We start from the raw sequence: 22,123 nt of genomic DNA, 5'->3' as shown, positions 1-22,123 counted from the left end.
CGACAAAGCCATTCAGCATTTGACAAATGTGTGTGAAGAGTAAATAGCAGAATGATAAAAGTTTTCGTGCTTTTTTAGCAGCAGGCTTACTCCATATTTCTGATTTATGGGCAACTACAGTCTGACATATTATCTTGTCTCTGTTCATTCATGTGCACTGTGCCTACATTAAATAAATATAGGCTGCACTGGTTGCATGTTATGCTTCATTATAATCACAGAAGGTCCCTGGGCTACGGACATTTTGGAGACCCCCCCCCCCCCCCCGACTGTATAACTGATGCATGACCGTTTAGACCGTCCAGCTGACCTCGTATATAATCCCAACATAAACCTTCTTTTCATCCTCAAACAGATAGAGTCTCAAAAACAGATAGAGTCTCGGAGGAAGTTGAAGTGAATGTTTGAGACTCTAAAAGAAATATCTGCTCCGCTGTGTGACCTTCAAACTGCAGCAGAGACAGAACTCATAAACTTCACACCCAGAGACAAACAGGAGGAGAAATACCCACAAGGCTTCTGCTGCTTCTGATCTCGAGGCACTCGGTGTAGTTTGCACTTTTACACACACACACAGGCACACACATACTACACACACACTCCAGAGAGGGGTTCGGATGAATGACAAGATATATCCTTTAAAGAGCTGAGAGACTAACAGCTGAGTACATATCACATCAAACATTATACTGCCATCATGATCCTCTCTCCTCTTTACTCTCCGCTTTGAGCACCAGCCAAAAGGGAATTAAAGTCTCCCAAAATAGAGCCGGGGGTTTTAGTAGTAAACACTTGAAACAGCATCGTGTGTTTGAATAAAACTACGAGGCCCTTTCAATTTATCTAAAAGAGTTTCTCTAATCACAGGTTCAGGGGTAATAAGTGGATTACTCTGAGGAAAAGAGGGGAATTGGTTGGACACAAAAATAACAAAAAAAAAATATTCACACAGACTGTAAATATGAATAGACGAAGCCTGAGGGTTTACATTAAAGAGGTCATATTCTGCCCTTTTTGGGGTTCGTATATTTAATCTATGTACCTACTAAAGTATGTTCACAATAACTAAAGTTTTAAAAAGTGTCTGTTTTCATGTACTGCCGCTCCATGCACCGGCTCACTTCTGACTCTCTCTCTAAGGCTCTGAAGTGCCCACGTTCAGAGTCCCCACGTGTGCCAAGTCTGATCTGATTGGTCGGCCTGTCGGCTCTGCCGTAATTGGTCAGTCGCTCAGCCACTCTGGCTCCGAGGGCCGGGGAGCAAAAACACCGCAGGCTACGACATATTGTGGGCGTGCTACAGGAGTTAATGGGCGTGCAACATGAGCTGCAGGGCTTGCCACAACGAGCCAATGGACTTAGATCAGTGATCTCACACTGACAAGACGTCACACTGGCAAATTCTTTTCAAGGGGGGCTAGAACCGAGCGTTACATGCGGCTAATGCTGCAGCTAACAGGCGAAGGTCTCTTTAACATCACCACCTCATGCTACACACTGTGTGTGTTTTTTTAAGAACAAGTTACTGTGTAATTTTACATTTACATTATTGTATTTTTTTACATTATTGTATTTTTTATTTATTTAAATGATGTAAATATGTTTGATCTGTTTTTAACTTCTATTTTTTTTTTTATAAGTATATTCCTGTCCCCTGTTTTCTGGAGCTGCTGTAATGCACAAATTTCCCCCACGGGGGATCAATAAAGTTTATCTTTATCTTTATCTTTATCTTTAGGAGAAGCCGTGTTTCCGCGGACTTTGAATTTTTGCACATAGATGTTCCTAAACATGCACAGGACACATGGAAAACACACTAAAGAGCATATAAAACCAGAAAAAGAAGAATATGGGACCTTTAAGTCAAACTAACAACAGGCTGAGAGCTGGAGCTGAGGTGGCTTTCAAGCCCCCCTGACAAACCTTTGCATCCCGCCCACCTGTCAATTATGTCAGCTACACGCCTTATTGTGAATAACAAATATCCTTCATCAAATCAAAACTGATGAGTCATCAAAAGTTCACCCCTCGTACAGTGTGTGTCGATCGAGACGTGAGCTAATCAGATCTATTTGGTTTTATGAACCAGTCTGTAAACATATTCATTTCTAACGGGTGTGTATGTGACTTCTGGTGCTTCTGCAGCCCGCCTCAAGTGGACACTTGAGGAACTGCAAGATTTTGCAGAAAAGCGAAACCTGTAAGGAAAAAAATTATGACATACAAAAGTTTCAAAGAACAAACATGATTGACACAATTTGACATTGTGTTTCTTTTTAAATGTTCAGCAATGTCGAAAAAAACAGACACTGTGCGTCTGACTTTTAGCCTAGACGGGTTTCTCTCTTTTTCTTTTAATTCCCTGATGTATTGTATTACTTTTTTTTAAGGTTTATTTTTTACCTTTATTTCAGAGGTTTACATGCAAACCCAGACGAGATCTTCTGAAGAAGTTGACTGAGTATTATTAGTATCATTTTTGATTTGCATATTTGTCTACAGCCATCTGCATGTTACCTGGAAGTGAACTGTGAGGTTGGTCTTCTTTTGTCGACGCCGACTGAAGGTCGCTAGCTAGGCAGCAGGATCACAAGGTTTCCTAGCTAAGGTTATCACATCCTTATATTTGTCAGCTTGTTTGATCATGCAGCCTTTGCTCTACAGTTTATGTCTATTTATCTATTCTCTCCTTATTGTTTTCTCTGTTTTATTACCTTTCTCGCTGTCTTAATTGTCATAATATTCCTTTCAAAAGCCTCCCATGGACCGGTGTTGAGAACTAGCATGCTTGCTGAAACACTTAAACAATGCATCTGGTTCGTCCAATGTATCTGCGACGTCCATGCCAAATAAAGTCTATTATTATTATAGAGTCAGAAATCAGGTAGAGAGAGTTGGGGAATAACCTGAACCTGGGCCTCTGTCTGGAGAACCAGAGCCTCGGTACATGTGGTGTGGCACTAACCGCTACGCTACCTGCGCCCCCTTGTATTTGTCTTCTGACATTTTTTAATTAAATGACTACTGCGTGCATGTGTTTGGTTGGTGTTTTTTTTTCTTTTTAGGGTAATGAACTTTATCACGCTATCCAATCCTTAGCTTCACTGTCAGTCTGTGAGAAACGGGAGGAAAGTGCGGAGGCGTACAACTGTGGGGCGAAATTCCAAGTCATGAGATGAAATCATGTCAGAAGTTGGCTTTAAAAAAAGTCACCTGTTAACCCCACTCTGGCCAACTAGCAAGTGTCAGAATTCATCTCTTATCAGGCGTTTCCAGCAGGCTCGTGATCGTCTATTTGAGGCTGATGTGACTCATTTAGCCTGAATCACTTTACATGGTGACAACTAACAAGATTCAGTAAGAAGGACTGTTTTTAGCTGCAGAGTTAGAGTGCACTAATGAGATTTGTTAGCGGAGGTGGAAGAGGGAGGTGTGTGTGTGTGTGTGTGTGTGTGTGTGTGTGTGTGTGTGTGTGTGTGTGTGTGTGTGTGTGTGTGTGTGTGTGTGGGAGGGGGGTCGGCTCTCTCTCCACCTCTGGGAGACTCCTGAATCACATCAGGTACAAACACCTGCTCGCTGAGAGGCCTCCTGCAGCAGCTGGGAGCTCCAAACAGCTGCTGAGCCAACACCCCCTCTTCCTCCCCCCCTCCCCCCAGAGGAGACCTGACGTCCTGAAAACCATCCAGCTCCCAGCCCTGTTGGGTATCTGGTCCTGGACCTACAGGCAGACTTACAGACAGGTTGGTTCAGGCGGTGTTGCAGGACTTTCTGGCTCTGATCGTGTCTGCACTCAATTCCCAGCATTCCCTGCAGCAGCTTGCCTCTGTAGCTTAACGTCAACTGGTTTTCTTCTATCGCTCTGACGCTCCCTCTCCTCTCCACAAACAGACAGGAGAAGATAGAAGAACAGGCATCCATCCAAACACCCGCCTGTCAACTGAAAACATCTCCATCCAGAGATGTGGAGGACGTCTGATCTACTCATCATTAAACTTCTCACTGTGGTTCAGACACTGTGGGATGTTTTGATGGACCTCATGAAGAACTGAACGCACTCACACTGGAAACGTTAGCACCCACACATTTCACAGTTTTCTTTTACTACTAAGAGCAGAATGATTCAAAGTATGTGCGACTCCTTTACTTTCATTTAGAAAATCTCTAAGATAGTGACTGTTTATCAGCTGCTATTTATTGTTTTAGGAGGTTAAATTCAAAAAGTCTCGAGTCAGTGAATCACAACTGATTGAACCATTTATTGCAAAATGGAAGTTCAGTCAAACTTGCCGCTTTTAGATCTGCTCTCAAAATGCTGCCTTGGTTAGCTTAGCAGCTAGCCGAGAGCTTGCAGCAGAAAGAAGGAGGCGGGTGTTATGGAGGCAAAGCTTCGCCAGCAGCAGCAGTGTGTGTGTGTGTGTGTGTGTGTGTGTGTGTGTGTGTGTGTGTGTGTGTGTGTGTGTGTGTGTGTGTGTGTGTGTGTGTGATTAGAAGTAATCAGCTTGCTGTCAGCTGATTACAGCTGCGTCATACGTCTCCTGCATGAACCAGCACATGTGCTGTACATTTTTTTTAATGTATGATCTTAACTACCAAGATTTTAAAGAGTGACCTTCAAAGTTGCTTGTAGGTATATCTATGACCTCTACAGACACGGTTACCACCTTTATGAGTCGTTCCTATAGGTAAAGGATGGTAACCAAGGGCGACCGGGCATTTGCCATCACAGCCCCTAAACTCTGGAACTCCCTACCTGAAGACATAAGGCTGGCAAAGTCTGAACCGGTTTTTAAATCCATGTTTAAAACATATATTTATAGGACAGCCTTTTTAATGATTGATTAGTAATTCATGTCCTGCTTGATTCAATTAATAGATTATTACTCACCAATCTTTTATACTGGTGTATTTTGTGCAGCACTTTTAATCTATGTAAAGAACTTTGTACCTTGCTTAGATAAGTGCTACATAAATAAAGTTATTATTGTTATTATGCATACTATTTTCTACGGCTTTATGCTAAGCTATAGGGTAACCACGCTGTGACTCCATAATGAACACAGCCAGGTCAGTTTGAGCCTGAAATCGAAGTTTTGCATAATTTTCCAAATATCTCAGAATATTCTTTTAAAACTGATCAGGGAACACAGCAGCAGAAATGTGATGAATCCTCTCTCATCTCTAAATATCTGCACGAGGATCAGTTACAGTCAGAACACCTGATCAACCAGCCGAACAGAAACCAAGATCCAACCGGAGATAGACAACATGCCTGGTGCTTTCTCTTTGTTCACACAGATAAAAGAGTAATAAGATGGCCAGATTTGATCCTAAAATTATGCATACTCAAACACACATGCACGCACACACACGCGCACGCACGTGCACACACACACACACACACACACCCACACACCCACACACCCACACACACACACACACACACACACACACACACACACACACACAGCAGCAGCATCCTCCCTTTAAGGCTGTAACAGGGGCAGCCCGTGCGTCCACACAGGAAAGACCTTGTCATCTCATTTCATGGCTGGACTAGCAGAAGCCCTGGGGGTAAGGGAGGGGGGGAGGGGCAGAGTGAGGAAGGTGGCATGCAGAGGTTAACGCTGAGTAATGTGTGAGGAGACTCTGAGTCATGAAAACACTGCAAGGATTGCAGAGTTATCTCCCTGCTGAACAGCCGACTCACGCCGTTCACCTCCTCGCTCGTCAGCTCAGCCTCTGATCAGCTCGCTCTTTGTGCCGCTGGAAAATGCAGCAACCTTGGGCCATCCTTTCTTTTGTGCAGCCCCCCGATCAAAGATTCACTGAGGATTTTTTTATGCCAACGCCCTTCTAAAAAACCATAACGAGAGCCGGGGTGTGCACATTTGCCGGGGCTCATCTGTATAAGTGACACAGACGCAGGAGGGATGTTAGCGGGGGTCTGACAGCCTGTGTGAACGTCCGGGGGATTGCTGAAGAAGTGGAGGGGGGGGGGGGCAGAGGTGTGCCTCAGGTGTACGGGGTAAGCCCTGCAGCAGGAGGCAACATATGCATGGAGCTAATTAACCATGCAGCGCTTATATGCAAAAAAAAGAAAAAAAACCTTTTAAGTGTTTCCAGTCATCAAGCACCCTGTGATTCACTCTGACAGGCCCTCTGCTCTGCTTTGCATAAAGACGCCACTGAGGGTGTTTAAAATTTCATCCGCCTCCCCTCAGCAGAGGCCTATCGTTGCACGCCCGAGATCATTTCTCCATCAGGCTGTTGGCAAGCAGCTCCTGGGTTTCATCAACCCTTTAACAGACCGTTCAGATTGTCTTCTCCTCATGGGAGAGCGGTTGAATCAATACGACGATTTGATTTCAGCACATGAGGGTTAATGGATTCAGTTGAACGTGAAAATGAAAATTAGTTTCACAACTCTATCGGAATGACGATGCATTGGAAACGCTCTGATGTCAGACCAGAGGGAGAGTGGATGATTCCAATGATCTCATGACGCACCACCTGCTCCGACAGTCGGCCGCATTGCATCCGGCTTTTGTTCTGAGACAGAAGAAGAGCTGAAGATTGTTAGGATTTTTCACAATCTCTTTCACTTATAGTCTAAACAATTCATCTATTTGGAGTAAAGGAAAAGGCTGTTTTTTTCTTTTTTTTTGCTTGAGGAGCTGCTGCAGAAAACATGCAACCTCAAAATATGCAGAGAAGAAACAAATTATTTAAAAAGAAAAAATATATAGACTCATACGTCATTGAGCAGAGAGAATATAGCTAATCATTTCTATATAATGATGATTATGATTGTGATTTTTATTCTTAGATTTATTTTTACTTTATATGCCTTTATTAAGAGACAGGACAGTACATAAAGTCAGAAATCATGGGAGAGAGAGAGAGTGGGGCACGACATGTTGAGAAGGAGCCACAGGTCAGATTTAAACCTGGGCCACCCGTCCTGAACAGACTGTACATTTAAATTGATGAAGCCTGAGTGACGTCACCTGTGATCTTGCAGGGGGCTTTAGAGTCCCATCGATGGCGGTCTCCATGCTGGAAATGCTGTCTCATCCTAACTTTCAGTCAACCTAACGACAGGCTGAGAGCTGGAGCTGAGCGGGTATTAAGCCTCTTGACAAACCTTTACATCACGCTTACCTGTCAATCATAAGCTACGCAACTAACTTTGGATAACACGTATTGTGTCATAAAAACAAAACAGATGCGTTGTAAACAAATTCACCCTCTGTACAATGTGTGCCCATGACGGCAATAACTAACCAGACCGATATCGTTCTATGAACCAGGCTGTAAACATTATTTGCTTTAAAAGCAGGCTTTTTTGAATGGGTGTGTATGTGGCTTCCGCTACTTCTGCAGCCAGCCTCTAGTGGACACTCAAGGCACTGCAGGATTTTGCACTTCTGCATTTTTCAACACCGGAAGTTGCCGCTTGGTCCTGAAGAACTGCAACCTCCACAACCAATGACTAGGCCAACTGTGCTGCATTTCCATAATATTCTAGTTAATTATACTTTATGTATGTTCAAAAGTTCTGTTTACAAAATGAACAGCGCTGAACATGTATATTGTAAACACACGAAACAACGTTTAAAAACTTACCATTAGATCCCGAGCTTTGTTAAAAAGATACTGATGAGATTGGACACATCTCCCTGGTAGATCTCATGTTTGTATTCAACCCCCCTCTGTCTGCCTGATAGAAACGCTACATCCATATATCAGCTCATGATGTCGATCCTGAGACTAATATTGGCTACACGAGTTTCCAGGTCAGAGCTATTCCATCTCTATCACAGTCTGTCAGGTCCCATCATCGTCTCGTGTCAGTCACTGATTGGCCAGGCTGATCACCTTTCTTTGAATTACATTCACATTCAGCTGAGACAGATCCACAGAGACGTGCCAGGAGAGAACAGGATGCAGTGTGACTTCTTGCTCAAGGACAGGGTGACAGCAGCGCAGCTGTTGACTGATATGTTGTCAGCTGCAGAAATCAAATCAGTGACCTTTCTGCTATAGACCTGTATCTATATTAATACCAGGGTACTCTGGTGTAATGTGCCTGACTGCTGGGACGTCTTACCCAAACATACCTGTGTGAAAATGACCTGAAACTATTCCTTTTTTCAGCTGTGGGTCTTTTCAGCAGTCCGTTCATTGTTTTCACCAGCTCCTCTCTCTAACTGGATCACAACTTCTCTGTGGGTTCATTGTGATCAGTTATTTAGGCTCTTTCACACGGCCAGGTCAAGTTTAAAATGTTTGGCTGATGTTTTGCATCTGCTGTTCTTTTTAAAAGCATAAACACAGAACGGGGTACTCCAGTTGAAGCTGGCATTGGTAGGAGTAACAATGTGGGGTTGACATCTGAATTATCTCGAACTCATCTGCAATTGTCCGACAAACTGAGACAACAAACAATCCAACAAGCAACTCAAGTATAGGTGGATTGTTATCTGCACACAAATGCAGAAATTGGTTTTTGATGAGAGACTGATATAAAATCTAAACTGTTGGGTAAAAGACAAAAGGTCACGTGTTATTTTTCTGCTAATGGGTTTTCCATTTTTCTGTAAAGACAGCTTTTGTGCAAATGACTGAAGTTTACCTGGTGGGACTTGTCAAGACCAAACATTTTCCCCTCTATTTTTCTCTCTATTCAAAACCATCCAGCAGGATAAGAAAAGTGGAGGGAACAGCTGTTAGCGTGACCCACCAGCAGTCAGAGTAGCACAGCTTCTAAAGCCCGACGTACACTATACGACCTCCGGCCTGATTTAGACCTGACTTTTGAGTAATACGACTCATTTTGAATTTGTGCTGAATTTCCCGATGTCAGTCATGTAGCGTACAGTGAGGCACGATGGCCAATCACTGTTCGAACAGCTGCTCCCGATCAGTTGGATGAATTCATGACACGTTCGATATTTTGGTCGTATGACTGCACACAATCACACAGTGTGAGCAGAGCCACCAGCCGATTCCCAGACAATAGGACTTTCCTCCTTCCTGATTTTACCTGAACATACTGACATGCATCGTGTGTTATCACAGCAGGCATATATCCCCCCTCTATCATGAAAGAAACAATTGCAAACATACCTGTGGACCTCAAGTTGACAGGAAATAGAAGATTTAGCTAGTGTGTCCGTCTGTGGGAGTTTTCCTTGGAAGTTCTGATGGAAGATCAGTCCAACTGTAGGCCCAAAGTTTTGATAAGTTGTGTCACAGATACTCTGTTTTAAAGTTGAGTTATCAAATGTCAGTGGCATGCTGATGCAGAGCTGTGTGTATAGGACTCTCTCTGGATGTGGAGTGGACACTGCTGAGGGGGTAATTGGAGGATCATGGGGAGCATCGTCTTTTGTTTAACTCACATCTTCCTTCCTTTGGCTGGCTGTAAGTCACTCACACAGGGTGGAGCACATCTGGATGCAGACTTTGACAGACAGTGGAAAGAAACTCAAAGTCAAGGTATGAGTGAGGGAGAGCCTTTGAATGGAAAGATGTCTGTAAATACACTAGAAGGGTGTTAGGAGCTATGGGCTAAAACAGCCAGAGGCAAAAACAGGCGGGACAGAGACAGCTGTGTGTGGCCCATGAAGCAGCGGTTCATCAGTCTGTTCAAGATGTCCTCAACAGATGAAGTGACTCTTGGAAGTACACTTTCTAAGAATGCTTTCAGTCGGGGTATAAACGTAAAGGTAGTCAAAGAGCTTTTTCAAAGCCTCTACAGGATCCCACTTCTGTGCAGTACGAGCGGAGGAAGCATGCAATGAGCGGCCCGTCATCCGCTCAGGGAACCAGCGGAGTGTTTCCACTCAGAGCTGGAGCTCTGCTTGGTTAGACACGTTTCCTCTTCACATTTCACTGTTTCTCCCTCCTGAGCGTCAGCAGAGCATCGCTCAGCATGACCTGACACGTCCAAAGAGACATGCTTCAAGGAAAGAGTCGATGCCAAAATAAACATCACGTGATAGTTTGATGCCACATTGTTCAAATTGGTCGTACTGTTGGGCGGCTGTGGTTGTCGGTTGATAGAGCTGGCTGCGTCTTAAACGGAAGGTCAGGTGTTTGATCCCCAGCTACTGCAGCCACATGTCCAATGTGTCCATGGGCAAGGCACTTAAAGGAAGAACGTGTGACATTTTACACATAAATATATCAGAAATGAAGTTTATCCTGTATAAATGTGTCTCTGAGTCATGACTGTCTACAATGAGTGAGAAGCTTGAGTCCCGCTGGCTGTGTTGTTGTCAGAGCCGTGTTTACATGGACGGAACGGCATATAAAGTCTAAAGTTTTAGTCAAGGACTAGAGAAAATAAAAAGAACATACTCACTGCTTATTTGGATTTCCAATAGGTGTGTTTAGATTACATTTATTCTGTGTCAATTTATGTGCAATATGAAGCTACGAGCTAACCAAAGTGTGCTAACATTAGCCTGCTTATGTAAGAATGCAGGCAACAGGCAATTGTAGTTTGAGTAAAGGGCAGTTTTGTCCCCACTTGCACTTAATTACAGTGTGTTCTAATTGCTAACTCCTTCTTGCAAATGTGATTGGAGAGGGGTTGGAGGTGTGTTGCTGAAGGAGAGCGGAGGCTTCAGAATAGTGGAGGAGTCACCAAACAGCAGTTTGTTTTAGTTTCATGCTGGTGCTTTAAGGCGACGTCTACTGGATCAAAAAGTTGCACATTCTTCCTTTAACACTTAGTTGCCCCCAAGTCCTGCTGCTTCACTTTGAGTAGTCAGAAGACCATAAAGCGCTATACTAACTCAAATCCATTTAACCCAGTTAATGTTGATGTTAAAGGCAGGGTTGGTAATATACTCCAGATACACTTTTTAAGATTTTGGTTGAAAAACTTTAGGTCCTGATAGAAATTAATAACTCATGTTCTCTGAAAAAGGAACAAAGAAAATCTGTCATCTGTATCAGTTGTAAGCCTATAAAAACTTCAACCAATGTCTGCCACGAGGTACCAATCTGATGAACCAATCAGATGCCTCCCTGTCTCCCTGCTCGTTCTCTACCCCATGTGTGCACGAGCCCACATTCAAAGCACGAGCTGAGGTCCGATTCTGGAACCAACAGCACTTGTGCATGTAAGTGAGGAGCGTGGTTTTAGACAGAGCACTGAGGGGATACGACTTTCAAAATAATGCTCATTTTCAAAAATGTCCAACCCTGTCTTTAATCCAGTTAATGTGTTTGTCTTGGTGTATTGATGTGTTGATGTATTTCCCCTCAAAAGTTCCCCGCAGGATCTACTCCTGCATGTCATCATACAAACCTTCAATAGATTCTGGATCATAAAGTAAAAAAGGAAACCTGTGAAACCCTGCCTTATATAATTCTTCAAAATGACACAGACACTGATTCTCTATTAATAATACAACTGAATATAGAGAGTCTTCTTCTGTCTTTGCTTTTCTCTGACTGCCACTCAAGACAGAATGAAATATTCATCAATCTGAGCTCGTTGTGCAGCTGCACCGTCTACATGACCATCACACAGTTTTCATGAGTTTCTGAAAAGACTTGCATCAGTAAAATCATATATGTATGTCATCACTGGCACACACTGTACGGGGGCTGATTTTTTTTTACACGGCTTTGCTTTGATTTTGAAAACGATTAGGTCGACTTAAAGTTAGGCTGAGACAGCATTTCCAACATGGCAGCTGCTGCTGATGAGCCGCCGGAGCCCCCTGCAGGAACAGATGTATAACGTCACTCAGGCTACATCCAATCAGTGTTTACAGTCTATGGTTGTTATCCATATAGTGCCCTCTGCTGGTGAAAGATAAATGCTTGTTCTAATACATTGAAGCTGAAATGAAACGCTGTTAGACTTGTGAATAAATCGAGTAATATCAGAGCAAATCTGCGATTTTAGCCAAAATGAGCCAATACTGATAGTCACTGGATAGGCTAATATCGGCCTATATTATCGGCTCTAGTCCTGTCTTTTACAATCGGCTCTACTTCCCTTAACTAAGAATCATATCAGCTTCAGGAGACTCTCGCATGGGAGAAGAAGGTAATAAATCCCAGTTTGCTCTGATCCCAGCTGGAACATGACGTGTAGATTCCTCTCTTAATTATAAATTCTTACAGGGAAGCATTTATCTAACGAACCAACAAGGGGAAGAATCCATCTTTAAAGAAACGTGCTTTATCTTCAGAGAAAGATAATGCAGCGACTTTAAGAGCTGCAATTAAATCTGTGCTGGAGGAGACAGAGTGCTGCCTTTAAAGGTTTTAAGAGGTTCACATATTTGCACTGGCTCGAGCTCCACACACAACATTCTTTATTTGGAGCAAATAACCTTTTTACTCCTAAAAGCATCCCTGTTGCCCTTAAATAAACACTTTATTAGATTATAATAGAGGGGCTGGAGGGTAATCCATTAAAATGCTGTGGATCCACACACACACAGAGCCAGACTACGGAGGCCTGATTTAAGCAGAGTGAGGTCTGAAATCGCAGAGGAAACAAAGCTCAGCTCTGTTATTAATGGGCGCAGTCTGTCTCGGACACATTTGCCATTTCTGTAATGTCACGGAGCAGTGAAGGAGGACGCAATAAAACACGGAGCCTGGAAGCTCCACTTATTACAATTAATAATTCATATGCCTGCATTAACCAGGCGAAATCCACAATTTCACATGGCAGGACTGCAGTGTGTGTGTGTGTGCGTGCGTGTGTGTGTGTGAGTGAGTGCACCGCTGTCTGAGCAGAAGGAGACAGAAATGAAGAGGCCTCGCTGCAGTGACGACTGAAGCAGGTCCGTGAGTCATGAATAATAGATGCGATATGTTGATGAACACGGTTTAAACCCCATATAGACTGTTTTTAATTCTTTAAAGTATCACTTCAGATACACAGGTTGGAGACAGAGACAGATGCCTTCTTCGGCTAAAAATACAGATCATAGCTCATTACTCCATTTTTTTGGATCTGAATACTAAAATCTAATTTTTCTTTTGTTCAGAATGAAGAAAAATGAAGAGAAAGTGATGAAGAGACTTTCTGTTGAAGCTGCAGACAACTGGATCACAAAGAAAACGACAACCCATAAGCCATTTTCACACATGCACTCCTGAAAATATCTAGTTAATTACAGGAGGATTGCCTGGGGGGGGGTCTCCTGAGGTAAGACATGACGTAAAAAAAACGATGTGGAAGTAGCGGATGAAGCAACAGAGCCCCCTATAAGACACTACAATGTAAAACTGTGCCTTTATATCAATACAATGTGTAGTTCAACAGATTACTACAGACGAACAGAAAACATAATGAAGCCGTTTACGTGCACGGAGATCGCAGCGGCCTCTTGCAGACATTCTATGCATCATGCACCGATCGCAGGATATAAGTGTCACCACCCCCTCTCACTCGCTCGAGGTGAATTCTCCGCAAAACATCCTGCTGTGTTCTCACATCAGCTCACTCGGACTTGCTGCGGAAAAAATACCAGGGGTGTGGCAGGAGAAACTCTGGGTGAAGTCAGAGCAAAAAAAACAAATACATCTCCTGGAAATATCAGGAGTTTTTCAGGAGGACACACGCACACACATAAAATCCTTTAGAAACACTTCTATTTGCCATTTTTGTGAGCACTGTAACGCTCAGGAAAAACACACAAATCTTGAGTCCTCAATCAGAGTACCAACATGAAACAAAAGCGATACCAGAGCTGTAATAGTCATTTTGTCAGTGTGTCCCTCAAGTATCTGGATGGACAGTAGTTTCCAATAAATTTACTGAATGAAATGATAAAGTGACCTGACTATAAGATCAGACATTAACAGACATTATGTAAACTCTTACCCTGTGGGGATGAAGCTGACATTAGTAGCCCAACATGACAGATTACAGTGAACCCGCTCCACCTGACTCACAGCAAATGATCCTGGAAATAGACTGAGTCAGAGCTCCAGGTGATGAAATGCACAGAGTGTGAGGCTATACTGGGACGTTACTCAGCATGAAAGCATCAGCAACTTTACATACAAACCACTGAGAAGGCAGACACACCTGTTGTGTAGGTTAACCCAGTTCTGTATTAAAAGCTTTATGTTCTTCAGCACGACATGAGCGCCTCTAAAAACTTCATGTTCCTGAAGAACGATGGGCCCGCCAGGTGTTTCAGTAATGCAGCAGTTCCCCTTCATCACGTGTAGCGTATACAAACAGCTCGAGGTGACGCTTATCTCGCGTCACGTTTTACTCTCTCCTTCAGGTTATTGTCCTGTGAGCACATCTTAAGCGGTGACAATGCCATTACAGCAAAGCGCCGGAGTCAAGGGCTGCTGTGAAGGGCGGCTGCTTTATGTTGCTGTTTTGTTGCCCGGTGGCAGCCGTTTGTCAAACATACAGGGAAGGTGACTGCGGTTATAAAGCCGTGTCGTTCAGCCGAGATGACCCTCCTCTCACGACTCACGCATCGCTCCCGTCTTTTAATATCAACTTCAATTATGGCGCAGCTTCTCTGAGCTGACCTGCAGACATTTGCAACAACAAAGAGCCACAAAGCCTCGGGGCAGCTCTGGATATTGCTTTTGTGCCGCTTTCATCTCCATTTTTGTGCTGTTTATTTCACATTTTGAGGTGAACACCAGGAGGTGAAATATGTGCACAATAACAGCTTGTTGTAAAAGCAAATATAAGAAATCATTTTTACGTCACAAAGAGGATTATTGTGTAAGTCTACTTGCGTGACATATGTGGTTTGTAGTCTGGATTTGTGATATGGCTACACACTGAATGATTTTTTAATCAAAACCCATAAAAATAACCTGTGAGACCACAGATAAAGGCGTATAATCCTCCAAATGCCGCTCTCGACCAGTGTTTCTCAACTGGTCTAGCCCACAGACTGTAAATATTTATGGATGAAGCCTGAGTGATGTCAGCCATCTGTTCCTGCAGGGGACTCTGGAGGCTCATTGGCAGCAGCCGCTATGTTGGAAATCCTGTCTCAGCCTAACTTTAAGTCAACCTAACGACAGACTGAGAGCTGGAGCTGAGGCGGGTTTTAAACGTCTTGACAAACCGTTACATCCTGTCAATTATGTCAGCTATGTGCATATCGATGGATAACAAGTAGCCTATCGTTTTCAAAATCTAAACTGAGCCGTTTAAAAAAAAAAAAAGTCACCCCTGTACAGTATGTGATGACAATAAATAATCAGACCTATTTCGCTTTTTGTACCAGGCAGTAAACACGTTTATTTATGCTGTAAAAACAGCTTTTTTGCCTGTGGTGTGTTTGTGACTTCAGGGGTTCCTGGAGCAATCCTCAAGCGGACGCTCGACAAGCTGCAGAGGAACAGAGGTTGCCGCTTGGTCTTGCCTCAGGATTTAACACCTACTCTTTAATAAAAGATCCTTCTGTTATCTTTCAACCGATCAGATTTCTTTAATGTGATTTAAAACATACTTTATAGACTTTTTGACACTATTTGTTTTTTAAAGCACACATTCAGGACCCACTGAAAACAGCTCCATGACCCACTTTTGGATCCCGACCCACAAGTTGAGTAGCACTTCAATAGACAACACTTGTTATGAGGAAACACCTGGCCATGGTCAAAGTTGACCCCCACCATACTGTGAAGGTTAGATTATAACAGTATGTTAGTGTCAATCCAGAGTTTCCAAACTTTTCTGCTCGTGACCCCAAAAATAGGTGTTCCAGAGACCCCCCACCATACCTGGAGATGGTTGAGCCATATGACGTAACGCACAGCAGGCACACACACTAATCTAAACACTGGAAACACAAGAGAACAATAATGTATTCTGCCTCTAGCATTTCTTACAATAAGTTATAAGTAATCTGCATGTTTAGGCTTCATCACTGACAGCACGACGGTGTTAGATATCGCGGCGCATCGCGCATGATCACATGCACTAGATGGACTTGCACATTTGTTCGCGGATGTTATCAAGGTCATACATGTTTTATAACATGCAAACCTTTAGTAAGTCAGACCGTGAGACTCTCAGGGCCAGACACACGTCACCCTGCAGACTAAAAGCAGTAGAAAACAGACCGAACCAACATTTCAGAGAAACTCTGCAAACCCAACTCTTCTGCTCTGCGACCTTTAAGCAGCCAGCCGTCATACATGCTGAAATACTTTTAATTACGGCAGCCGTCTGCTGGGGCTGTTCTCATTGTACTGCGCTGGGAGCAGTTATTGATCTCAGGTTGTCTTCTGCCTCATTAGACCGTGGCAGAGCTCTGCCCTGCAAGCTAAAAGGGAACAGCGTCGATCCATAAAAAAAAGGCAACTACAGGATATTGTCTAAATCTCTGGGCGTCTGGAGGTGTTTGTGAAGAGCGTGTTCGGCCTTTTGAGCCGCAACAGGACAGCTTTCTTTGGCGCCTGGGGGATGATGGAGCACCAAGGACTCTAGGTTTGACATGAAGCAACATTTGCGTGAGATTAGAGGTAATTATGTCGTTTGAGTTGTTGCCACTGGCCTGTATGGTAGACAGAGTCTTGAGTAAGGAGCTGCAGAAGTCGGAGTCACAACCAGGATTAAAATGATGACTCCTCTGAGAACACGCTGCTATTGATCTGCTTTCAACCCCGGGGCTGCTGGGAGAAAGATGCCAACCTCAGTCATCACACGGCCAAAGACCGATGACCTGGCTGCTCCTGAACGCTCCATCTTTTTCTTTTATAAGAAATACTCAAACAGCTGAGGGAAAGGGACCAATGAACTCTTACAATCCAAGTTCTGTGTAAATGATATTGTAATTTTCTTTTCTGTAGAATAAATTAAAACATAATTATAATCCTTGTCTGATATTCCCACCTCACCCTTCAACAGAAATGAATAATGGTTTACTTGATAATGAAAACTGTTGATACCTCACTTAGACCTGAATCAGGTTTCTTTGGTTGTAAGGACGGATATCTGAGGTTGCTTTCAAATATGAAGTTTGGTGGACTCTGTGCGATTAAGGGGTGCAGTTGCAACACTTTTCATTCAGTTGGGTTTGCTTTCACACTGCACTTTGTCGAGCGCACCAAGGCCTGTCAAATGTTGAGCACTCTGAGAAGTCTATGGGCTCAGAAATACATGATGACTATCAGGTCGGACATCAGTGATCTCTGATTCAGAGGATGATTTATTTCTCATGAGACAAAAATAAAATATAAGCAGAGTATCAGAGCAGCAGAGATTTCTATTGGGAAGGCTAATGCAATATCTTCCTGGGAGCTAAGAAAGCCTTTCTAACATGTGATTAAAGCAACAATGTGTCACTTTTTCACCTAATAATAGTATTTTCAAATGTTTATTTAATAGTATGATAACTATATACAGGAAGAATGGGGTCTCTTCCATGTCCACACATCGTTCAGATGTTGTCATATTTTTGCTAAATCCAATCATAATACTGAACCTTGTCGTTCTCACAACGTGTTTGCCGGCTTCATTACCGTCTGTTGGTCAACAAATGACCTCCAGTGGGCACAAAGTGCACCAAAACAAAATTCCTACATATTGTCTCTTTAAAGTGGTGAACACTGCAGTGGACTGGTTTAGTTAACTTATTGAAACTACTGGGTCAACAGAGACATCCCTACTGTATCTGTCTATATATCTATTGATTGGTCAAAGTACAGTAAGCTGAAAGCACCATTCTGTTTTTAGACTTTTTTTCCTACGCCTCCCTCATTACTGTGCGGAGCTGCATGAGTAAGACTGGACTAAATTCCTGTGATCTTAAAGGATATGAGGAAAACTGATGGCTAGACCTTAATTTCGGTTACCTTATGATGGATGACAGCGGCAGGAGGGGTGGTGGGGGATTTGTATGGCAGATCTGAAATTTAAATTCCAGCCCGTTCAGAAGCAGACTAAATTTGTGCTGACAGGTGATAATTTAAACACAAGAGGAACAGCTGCTTTCAGAGCTGTGTGAATGTGTGTGTGTGTATATGTGAATTATCTCGAGCCCATATGTGCGCGTGTGTACGTTGAAGCTTGTCATATTTCCTTTCAATCAGTTCTAACCGCTCACAACGTTTCACTTCATGCATATGCAGGCGAGGCAGACTTAGAAGCTGCAGGAGCCAGTTTTTCAGAGAGCTCCCTGCCTGTCTCCTCCACACACACACACACACACACACACACACACACACACACACACACACACACACACACACACACACACACACACACACACACACACACACACACACACACACACACACACACACACACACACACACACACACACACACACACACACACACACACAGAAATATTTCCTCCTCTCCGTTCCATTATGGTGCCTCACTTCCTCTAAAACCCTGCAAAACTATCTGCAACTTCAAACTAAAAGGCTTTATTTCTTCAGTCTTGGTGTCAGAAATTAAATCGTCATCAACATATATATTAGCATATACAGCATAGCACAGTATAGTAGTAGGGCTACATGATGGTGCAGTGGTTAGCACTGTTGTCTCACAGGTAAAGGTCTCTGGTTCTGATCTCCATTGGACAGCTTGGTGCTGTGTGGAGTTTATATGTTTTCCCTGTGCATGCCTGGGTTCTCTCCAGCTTCCTCCCACAGTCCAAAGACATGCTCGTTTACTTGGTGACTCTAAATTGCCCGTAGGTGTGAATGTGAGTGTGGCTGGTTCTATGTCAGCCCTGTGAATGACTGGGGAACAGTCCAGGGTATACCCCACCATTTTGTTTCCTGGGATCGGCTCCACCCTGCCGCAACCGTGAGTGGGAGAAAGCAGTAGCCTATAGATAATGGATGGATAGTATAGTATAGTAGTATATCAGCCTATACTGAAGTAATCTAAATGTTTGGTGTTTGTTTGATGCTGTAATTTAATTGGTGAACCATCTGCATGTGGGCATGAAATATAATCAGTCAACAGAATCCGGGAGCTTTACATCGAAGTACCTAACCATCTAAGGTGCTGTTAGCTAGTAGCTAAGCAGTCATGTTTATTTGTGTTGGGGACAGAATGAAAGTCTTAAAAGTCAGGTAATGTAGTTTTAAAAGGGATTAAGTCTGCTGTAGGTGGGGGTCGGGAGGAATAAAGGACTTCTATCCTGTACGCAGAATGCAAAAAGAGAAAGCGTTCCAGGCACTACATGGTGCCAAATCCCCCCGATCTGTTTGATGGCCACGTATTGCACATTGAAACACATGAACATTTGTGATTAATTAAAACATTATCTAAAGGCAGGGTTGGCAATTTCCTCCAGATACACTTATTAAGATTTTGGTTGAAATTGACAGAAATTAAAAGTGAATGTGGTCGACCACAGGCGCATTTAGATTATTATTTTTTTTTTTCACAAAATAGTAAGTAACCCTCATAGATATACCACATGAAACAACCTTTGGCTCTAACAGGGCCGACAAAGTTTGAACAAGAGAGTTAGCCGTGTGATTTATGGTTTTGGGTGTATATTTGTGTTGTTTACACATGCCAGCGGTCTTAATTTGGTGATATTTCAGAGCGGAATTGTCACTTCATTTCAGTATGAGCCTATAAAGCAACGAAGGTGCTGACACATGAGAAGAGATATGAGAGGTAGGATTAATCATGTGCCTCAGAACGTGGATGAGGAGGGACGGAGCTAGGCTAAGCTGGAGGGAGAGAGGGAGGGAGGGAGAGCGCCGAGACGTTGGCACAGTGATGGATGTGCTACGCTGTGGATTTACTGCTCTGCCTACCTACGCTCAACTCCACCCCCCTCCAGCTGAGGTTGCTGCTAAACTAACAGCACAAAGGGAGGAGAGAGAAGTCTCATCAGCCGCCTAAGCAGGACACGCAAACAGGACAAAGTCAGAAGCCAAGGTCGGGACAGCGAGTACAATCACCTTCTGTTTACCTGCCTGAGATGATACCAGAACAATACGATGATTCATGAGTTATGAATCTTAAAGGTAGAGTCACAGGCAATGGTTATTACAGCTTGTAAACACAACATTGAAACTGGTCCCTGTGGTGGAATTTAGATTTAAATGAACAAACATCATTTGGTTTGTTCTCTGTTCCTGATGTCAGTCAGACCTAATAGTGTTCAGCTGTGACTAGATGACCAAGGACAGCTTAATGTGTCAACTGTCTTCCCTCATATCTGCAAGGATGTTTGGTAGACTTATTGTCTGCTCCAATTGTACTAGACGTCACAGATTACTTCAGGTGGAAACACTCCAGCTACCCGCCCAGAAATGTCCCAAGTCAACCAAAACAAACCAAAACATGAGGACTTCACAGCCGGAGGGATTTGACCCTGCAGCCCCTGAGACACAGACACAGACACCACAACACATGTATGGAGGCCAAGAAGTGATCACTGAGCTGCATTACTTTAGTATAAAGACAATCTTACTGACTCTATCTTGAAATATGATGTAGCTCCTCAGCTGAATAATTAGCTCTGATAGCATTATCTGTCAATTAGCTGGTTTAAACTGAAGAATTCTGCATAAAAATAAAGCTCAAGGCAAATTGCAAAATTCTTTCATGTCCTTGTAAAACATCATCCGACAAACACAGACCCTGGAACACCGTTGTTAAGTTTAAACATCTCCTTCTTAATGACATCAGAGCTGACTTCAATCACCCTTTCATCACCTGATTGAAAATCTGGACGTTGAGGCGCCGGGAGCCAATAGTGTCTATGTAGGGGACCCGGGTTTGGGACAACCTGTGGCTCCTTTCCTGCATGTCATTCCCCACTCCATTTCTCTCTCTCTCCCTGATTTCTGACTCTATCCACTGTCCTACTTAAAATAGAATATCTGGATGTTAAAATATACATCCAGGTGTTTATGTGATTTCAGTGTTTTTCTGGAGCACTTCACCAGTTCCACTAAGGGAGATTCATTTCTGCCTGCATCAGTATGGATCACATGGGTGAAGTTGTTGACCGGTTTACAGACAGATTGCACAGTTGAATGAAACTTTATACAACGGAGAAGTTTCCAGTTTTGAGTGTGGCGTTCTGTGGAATATCCAGTGGGGATGAGTCATCAGTTAAATAATATTGTCAGTTGTTGTTGCCTCTCTATGAATCAAAAAACTTGTATATTCAAATTCAAACTAGAAGTTGCTTGTTTTTCACCCTTTGAATAACTGCCTCGTCGTTACATATATTATTACACAGAGGTAACCAGATTGTCAGGCGCAGAGCAGACGGGAGTGAAAACGTGCTGATGATGTTTACATATGCATTTCTACACAGTTCAGTTTCAGTCAAGAAGTAAGCATGTCAACGTCTCTGTAAAACACATTTCATATCTGTGAGAGTGAGTTCAGCAGCAGTGAAGGATGTGTCAGTGTGTGAACACGAGATGCAGATACATACCCTCTATTCCTCATGACTGCCAGAGGTGATGATTACTTCTTTATGCACACACACTCAGATCCAGCATCTGTAACACAGAATAAAGCAAAGATCAATCTCAACAACACCAACAAACTGTGGTGCAAAGAACCTGAAAATAATAATGTCCTCCCTCTATATTTACTTGTAATTGAAAGCATCAACGTGTCTGACAAAGCCACTGACTCACACTCAGCTCATTCATTTTCTAGTTTGCATACAAACAGGAAACAGCACCTGGAGTTCAGGTAAGAGACTGCTTTCTGAGTTAAATAAACTCACGGACGAGAATAAAACACAAGTCCTCAGTGAGAAATACTGAAATAAGTCTGCAGCACTGCAAAAACTGAAATCTAAGAAAGGGTATTTGTCTAATTCAATGTCAATCAAAGTCATTCTAAGCAACATTCAGCTGACAAGTTCAGATTATGAAGTTATTTGAAAAGTCATATATTCTCATCCTCCTCTTCAACCAGTGTAAATAAGTCTCAGAGTTCCTCAAAACATGTGTGTGAAGATTCTTGTTCTAAATCCACTCTGATCCTGTATTTGATCATGTCTATAAACCCCTCTATTTCAGCCCTGCTCAGAACAGGCTGTTTCTGTGTCAGTACCTTTAAATATGTAAATGAGCTGTGTCTGACCACGCCCCCTCTCTGGAAGAGCTTGGGTGTACTCTGGCTTTCTTGCTCCATGTCCTATT

General features: G+C 43.1%; 1 protein-coding gene across 1 annotated transcript in view; it reads right to left on the bottom strand.

The window, feature by feature from the left end:
- LOC109986113 (heparan sulfate glucosamine 3-O-sulfotransferase 5) overlaps positions 1-22,123 on the bottom strand; it is a 78,720-nt gene that overhangs the window by 11,183 nt on the left and 45,414 nt on the right. The window contains exon 2 of the mRNA XM_020636674.3: positions 21,403-21,469. The gene's annotated coding sequence lies outside the window, so the exon portion shown is untranslated. The remainder of the gene's footprint in view (positions 1-21,402; positions 21,470-22,123) is intronic.

This window comes from Labrus bergylta, chromosome 15, assembly GCF_963930695.1.
Source record: "Labrus bergylta chromosome 15, fLabBer1.1, whole genome shotgun sequence".
Taxonomy (NCBI): domain Eukaryota; kingdom Metazoa; phylum Chordata; class Actinopteri; order Labriformes; family Labridae; genus Labrus; species Labrus bergylta.
This window is presented reverse-complemented; position numbering and strand designations above follow the sequence as displayed.